The sequence below is a fragment of the Chlamydotis macqueenii genome, chromosome 14 (genome assembly GCF_036417535.1).
Source record: "Chlamydotis macqueenii isolate bChlMac1 chromosome 14, bChlMac1.mat, whole genome shotgun sequence".
NCBI classification, from domain to species: domain Eukaryota; kingdom Metazoa; phylum Chordata; class Aves; order Otidiformes; family Otididae; genus Chlamydotis; species Chlamydotis macqueenii.
The window spans coordinates 2,162,768-2,169,638 of NC_141569.1; the positions used below are offsets into that span (position 1 = coordinate 2,162,768).

The window sequence follows — 6,871 nt, forward strand, 5'->3', positions numbered from 1 at the left end:
CACAAGTAGAGGGAGCGCTGTGTGGTGATTGTGGTAATTGAATGGTCCGTGGAAGTTATTTCTGGGTTTCCTATGGGCGGTGACATACACTCCAGAGGTGTTTTCGCAGGGGAGGCCTGCAGATTTTAACCCTGGTAGGCAGCGGCTCCCTGTTAACACAGTGTTAACAGACTTTAAAACTTAACGGGCTGGTTTAGCTTCGTGCCCAGCATAATAATTAAGCACACGTTGACAACCAGAGATGGTCAGTCAAGCAATTACCTTTAGAAATGTTCCTTTGTCAGCTTTTTGCCTCCTCTTCTTAGTGCTTTCTCCTTGTGGCTCGGCTCTCTGATCTGACAATGCGGAGACGTTGATTATCAAGGTTCTTCACGATTCTGACGATGCTCTCCTCTGACATGGGCTTGTCGCAGCCATGTTAAGCACAGCAGTGATGCTCCTGGCATGAAATGGGAATGTGAGACGTTATAGCCCACTCACCCAGCAAAGCATCTGCTTGCACTGACCAATTAAATTGGCTTCTCTCTCATTAAAACCCTTGTGCAGACTCTGGTATGTCACAGATCTTTAAAATCTCCATTATGAATTCCGCTTTCTTCTGGGTATTTTTAGCTTATACTTGAAGAAATGATTATTGTCTCTTGCACTTAAACATATCAATTTTGGCTTCGCAGACATCTCCTCTGGGCCATATTCAAAGACCTGAGCTGACTTGAACTGCTGAATCCGTAGGGAGGATTTCAACACCGCTCTAAGCGCTTGGACATTGGAGCCGTGCGAGAAGGAAGAGGGAGAGAAATTCAAATCCTCCCCCTTTCCCTTTGGTAAGTCAGGAGGACATCCCTTGCAGATTTACTTGGTTGTGCCAATTTAATGTGATTTCTTCTGAGGGCCAGGAACCACTCAAGGAAGGCTGACAGGTTTTATCAACAGAATGGAAACTGAAGTGATAAGGTGAGAGTTATTGACCTGATAACTAACAAACAGAAAACTTCAGTGTCCCTCAAGCTAAATATTGCACTCAGCAGGTAAGTAAAAGATGGCAACAGCTGTGGTCTTGTCACTGAGTGAGTGTGTTTTAGCATAGAGGAGCAGGAGGTGAACTGTGAAAACAAACACATTCAGTTTGCTACAGACTATTTCCCTCTATTACTTTTAATGAGAGCTAAACTCCAAAATGCACAATGGGACAATAATATTTTAGATAGAAGGAACTCTTCGTACAGCTCCTGAATTCTAGACACTCAGTTGCAATTAAAATGATTGCTTGTATATTATTAATAGCTCTCCAGTAGTTTCAGCTGTTATTAGGTGTGGGACTAATGGACACTAGCCCCTGGACAACTGAGTGAAAAGTAGTGCTGTCCTTGAAGGAGCTGAGTTAACAACCTGAATCCACAACGCTCAAAGGAGCTTGAAAAATGAGAGAAATGCAAAAAGGTGAGAGGAGCTGTCTTAAAATCAGAATCACAGAACGGTTTGGGTGGGAAGGGACTGTTAAAGCCCATCCAGTCCAACCCCCCTGCAAGGAGCAGGGACATCTCCAACCAGATCAGGTTGCTCACAGACCCGGCCAACCTGGCCTGGAATGTCTCCAGGGATGGGGCCTCCACCGCCTCTCTGGGCAACCTGGGCCAGTGCTCCACCACCCCCAGGGTAAAAAATTTTTTCTTAATATCCAATCTAAATCTACCACCCTCTATTTTGAAACCGTTACCCCTTGTCCTGTCACACCAGGCCCTGCTGAAGAGTCTCTCCCCACCTTTCCTGCAGCCCCCTTTAGGCACTGGGAGGCCGCTCTCAGGTCTCACCAGAGCCTCCTCTTCTCCAGGCTGAACAGCCCCAGCTCTCTCAGCCTGGCCTCACAGCAGAGCTGCTCCAGCCCTCTCATCATCTTCGTGGCCTCCTCTGGACCCTCTCCAACAGCTCCACGTCCTCCTGATGTTGGGGGCTCCAGAGCTGGACGCAGCGCTGCAGGTGGGGTCTCACCAGAGCGGGGCAGAGGGGCAGAATCCCCTCCCTTGACCTGCTGCCCACGCTGCTGGGGGTGCAGCCCAGGGTGTGGCTGGCCTTCTGGGCTGCAAGGGCGCATTGATGGCTCATTTTGAGCTTGTCCACCAAAATGCATCACTATAAAGGCTGGCAAGGAACATGGCTGGATTGCCATTGTCAGATGTTACTAAATGCTGCCTAAGTGTTTTTTAATTTATTTTAATTCTGAAATTGTAATGTGGTGAGGGCAGATGGCAAAGGAAGTGGAGAACTCCAAGGAATTATGATTTAGAGATAATGGGCACAAAAAATACTGCAAGTACAGCAGTCTTTTTTTCCTCTTTTTTCCGCTTATATTTTTCCCTGAAAACGTGCTGGGATTGTGTATGAAACCTAGCTGTCACAATTCTCACACATCCCTTGAAATTCTCATTTGACAGGATATGAAGGCTTCAGCAGCTGAACAAAAAGGCAGGCGACAGAGCTCTTGTGCGATGTCCGTCTCCGCTTTCTGGCACTTGGCCTGCTCGGTACAATTGGGAAAGACAAATGGCAAGTGATCGCTTCCTATTCAACTTCTGCACGTTAACTTTATTTTTCAGATGGAAGCAGTTTTGTACTTCTTACCTTATTTGTCATTTGGCTATGTATCTTTTCTTTTGCTTGTTACAGTTTGTTTGGGTTTTTTGTTTGGTTTTTTTTTTTTTTTTTTTTTTTTTTGAGGTGAGGTTACCAGAACTGCCCTTGGTATTCAAAAAGCAGATGCACCACGAATTCATAGAGTGGCAAAGTCACACTTTTCTCTCCTAAGCATTTTGCAGTTTTGATTTTATTTTTTTGACTGCTGTTGAGCAATGAGGTGATATATTCCTAGAACCAGCTATTATAATATCAGGATGCATTTTCTAAATTGTGCAAACTACTTCAGAGCGCATCACTCTGCATAAAGCTAGTGTTGCTTTTCATGGATAGCCAGATTATAGCTGTCAGGGCTGGAATTTATCATCTGCTTTATCGTGAGGCTTCTCACTGTCATGAGATCTTTAAGTTTTTGTAGTAAATATTATCCTAATTAATTTAGTTTTTATCAGAAGTCTTCTTCACTGTTTCAGCTACTTTCCAGATCACTTTTGAACACATTGAACACCATGGATCCTAATCCCCACGGGACTCCGCTGATGATCATCTTCCACTTTGAAAACTCATCCTTTAGTCTTTTTTTCTTTTTGCAATATTAATCTATTCTTTAACTCGGTGAGGTCCTTACCTGTAGTCCTCAGCTGTTTATTTAAGAGCCTTTGATGAGACCTTCAACGTCTGAGGTTTCAGGAAGCTTGGAGTGAGTTGGAAATACAGGGAAATTTCTCAGCTGGATCTCTGTTATTTACATTCTTTTGACTCCTTCAAAGAATTCCAGCAGATCTGGGAGGCTCAGATTCCTTTGACAAATGTCGTGTTTACTTTTCCTCAGTGTGTTACTTTTACTCATGTGCTCACTAATTCTGTTCTTTACCAGAGCTTCAGCCGATACGACCAATACGGACATTAGATTTAGTGACTGGTGGTTTCTTGAGTCACCGCTGGATTTATTTTTAGAAGCTGATTTCTTATTAGTTACCTTCCAGTCCTTTGATAATCACAGCAATTTTCAGCGAAAGGTTACATACCAAGGTATTCGCTCAGATGATTCGTATTTAACATTCTGTTAAAATCTTGTGCGGATATCATCTGTTCCCAGTGATAAGTTGTTATTCATTTTGTCTGGGTCGTAGTCTACTCTTAACAACCTTAAATTAAGACAAACCTTCTGTGAATGCCTTATAAACAAGGTGCTGCTTTCAGAGTTTCTCTGAGATTCTCCAGGTGAACAGAGATTTAAAAAAAAAAGAGAGTTTGGAATTTTTTGCAGTGGCATCATCTTTTCTAAATGCTTCTTTCATACCTGTGTAGCTCACTGACTCTTGCAAGCTTCTTGCTCTTGATGTGTTCAAGAAGGATTTATTACGTTTTTTTTTTATTTCTTTAGCAAAGTGCTTCTAAACTCTTTCTTCAGTCTATGTTATTGCGCTTTTACATTTTGTCTGCCAGAATTTATGTTCTTTTTAGTTTTCCTTTTTCAGACACAACTTCAGCTTTTTGCAGGGTACCTTTTAACTTCCAAGAGGCTCCCTGATCCTGCTGTTTTATGATGCTAGCTTTTTGTTTTTCTCTCAAGTCTTTTTTTGACAGGTTATATGCATTTGCTTTGAGCCTCCAATATAGAATCCTAAAATAGTCTACCTGCCATCTGAAAACATTTTACTTTTCTAGCTGCCACTCTGAGCATTTTTTTAAAGAAATTTCCTCATTTTTGAATTCCCTTTCTCTGGAATCAAGCACAACCACTGCATTTGCCAACATTTCTTCATTTCAGAGTGTGCAGTCATGAATTAGATAAAAGGATTAAGGGTTTTGGCCTGACCCAGTCTCTAGGAAGGCTAGAAATACCAGCCATTAACATTTCACTAATGTTAATTTCACTAATTTCATTAAATGAGAAACAGAAAAAGAAGTGGCTTGCCAGAGCTGGAGATGGTGGGAATTCCCAGCTTCTCTCTCCAACCTACAACAGATAAAATGACAGGTAATTGGAAAAAAAAAAGCAGTCTGGGCTGATTTGTCACCACATCTCTGAAGCTGAGAGTTTTTGGGCAGAGCGCGTCTACCCTGTGCTGTTGGGAACCAGAGTGGGAGAGCAGAGTTGTGCTGACAATGTCCAGTTTTTGGGTAAGCAGTCCTTGCTACGCAGGTGCTCCACTTCAACGTGTGACTAAATCTCACTGGTGATAAATGTTTACTCTGAGGTTGAAAGGCGCCACCACCACCACTCAGTTACTACAAAATCCGTTTTGAGCCAGGGTGAACCGAACAACGCCCGTTACAGTGCGGCTGCTGACTGGCATTGACTGCTTAGCAACAGCGAGAGTGATATGGATACAGATGAATTGGCTGTTTTCTGGGCAAGCTGGGTAGGAACAGAAGTAATTAGCTGCTAGCTGATGAAAAGGCATGCTTAATTATTAGTATAATTATAGATATAATAGACCAGGAATTATTTAGTAAAAGTAAGAAAGCCAATATATTACAAAGAAGGTAATCAGAATGGAAGAGAAAATGACAGCAGTATGAATTCTTGAGAAGAAATGTAAAGAATTAAGATAATAAATCTGGAATCTTTTGGGTTTCCACTCTGACATATCAACTCATTTTAACAATGGTCGAAGGGTATACAGAGCTAACAAGGTTTGTGGCTCATATTATTTCTCGTTTTATATACTGTTGATTTAACTGATTGTATGCCAGTGCAGTTGAGCCGTATTTTCACAAATCGCAGAACCTGCACAACTTCACAAGGGTCTGTCTTCTCCTTCAGCAGTCCTACAGCACAACCAGTTAATTTGATGGATCCTGTGGGAAGCTGAGCTATTGCTGGTTCTGATCAATATTGGTAATTGATAATAATTATTTGATAAGGCAGCACTGCTTTCCCTTGGCACCCTGAGTAAATAATTGTGACTAAAAAGCAGTCCTGTCAGTTAGTAGCCCTGCCTGGCTGCTGCATCTTAAACTGTTTTCCACATGCGCTGGGGAGATGGCTGGGGATAACGGGCTGAACTGCACTAACAGTGACATTAGGAATACGCTGTTAAGATCGGATGTGTAATCACTGGCATAGCTAATCTGGGGAAGATTTTAATTACATCTCTTCCAGTGTCAGAATGGACATAGGCAGTGCTGGTCCTGCTTTTGTGCTAGAGATTGGACTGGATGCTAATGGCAGCAGCAGTGATCTGGTGTCTTCTGTAGGAATCTGAAACTGAGACGCCCAAGATGGCTACAATTTTTTCTAAAATTGTAGCGTTTTCTAAAATTATGGGAGACTCTGGCACCAGCAGCTCTAATCTAGATTCTTTGAGACAGAGAGTAGTGGTGCCAAATGATTACAAATCCTTTTCCCCATTGCACTGGTTAGAAGGGAAAATCAAGATGCAAAGATTTTATTGAATTACTGTTTGAGGACTAATTATTAAAATGGCTTTTGATTAATGAGTTGCAAGTCAGGCTGGTTTGGCAAATGGCATTTTGATAAGGTATTTGTAAGACAGATCATCTTAAGATGGCAAGACGGACGTATAACACTGTAACCCTGATGGTGATGCTAATGCAGAAATGATGTAAATGTGCGTGAGCAATTGCTGTATGAAGTCGCTGGGGTACATCAGGACTAATTGAGTACAGACGAACTCTAATCAGCATCAGCTGAGTCCAGAATCATCGAAGAGTGAAGCTGGAAGAAATCTCAGCTGCTCACCTAGTCCATCTCCTTCTTCCACAACAGAATCAGGTCTGCTTGTGACATTTTTGACATTTGCAGAGCTGTTGTTTCTTTTCCATATTGTAGCAGACTTTTATCTGCGACAGGACTGTTACTGCACTGGTCCTGACTGTCAGGACTGTTATTGCATCTCTCCATGGTCTTCTCTCTTTCGAGCGCCTTCTGTTCTCAGTCTCTTGATTCAGGTCATGTTTTCCAGACCTCTCACCATTATTGTTATTCTTGCTGCTTAGCCTGTCAGCCTTTCTTGAGGAGCAGTACCCAAGACTGGCCGTGCCTCTGCACTGAGATGCTGCTGAGCACAGCGAGAGGACCTGCAGGATATCTGGCAGGTAATTCTTCTGTTAATATATCTGTGTAGTGTTTCTCTTTGCTCAGGATGATAACCCCTCTTCAGCTTGTGATCTATCAGAACCTTCAGATCTTTTTTTTTTTTTTTCCCCTGGCTGCTTTCTGTCCAGTTGATGTCTATCCTCTCTTTGTGCACTTTACTCCTGTCTAAGT

At 42.5% G+C, this 6,871-nt stretch overlaps 1 long non-coding RNA gene across 1 annotated transcript; it reads left to right on the top strand.

Annotated features, from left to right (window-relative positions):
- Positions 1–303: 303 nt before the first annotated feature.
- On the top strand, positions 304–2,551 carry LOC147598931 (uncharacterized). Its single transcript, XR_015260146.1, has 3 exons — positions 304–552; positions 675–824; positions 2,433–2,551. It is a non-coding gene; the product is annotated as an uncharacterized LOC147598931 (long non-coding RNA).
- The last annotated feature ends 4,320 nt before the right edge of the window (positions 2,552–6,871 follow it).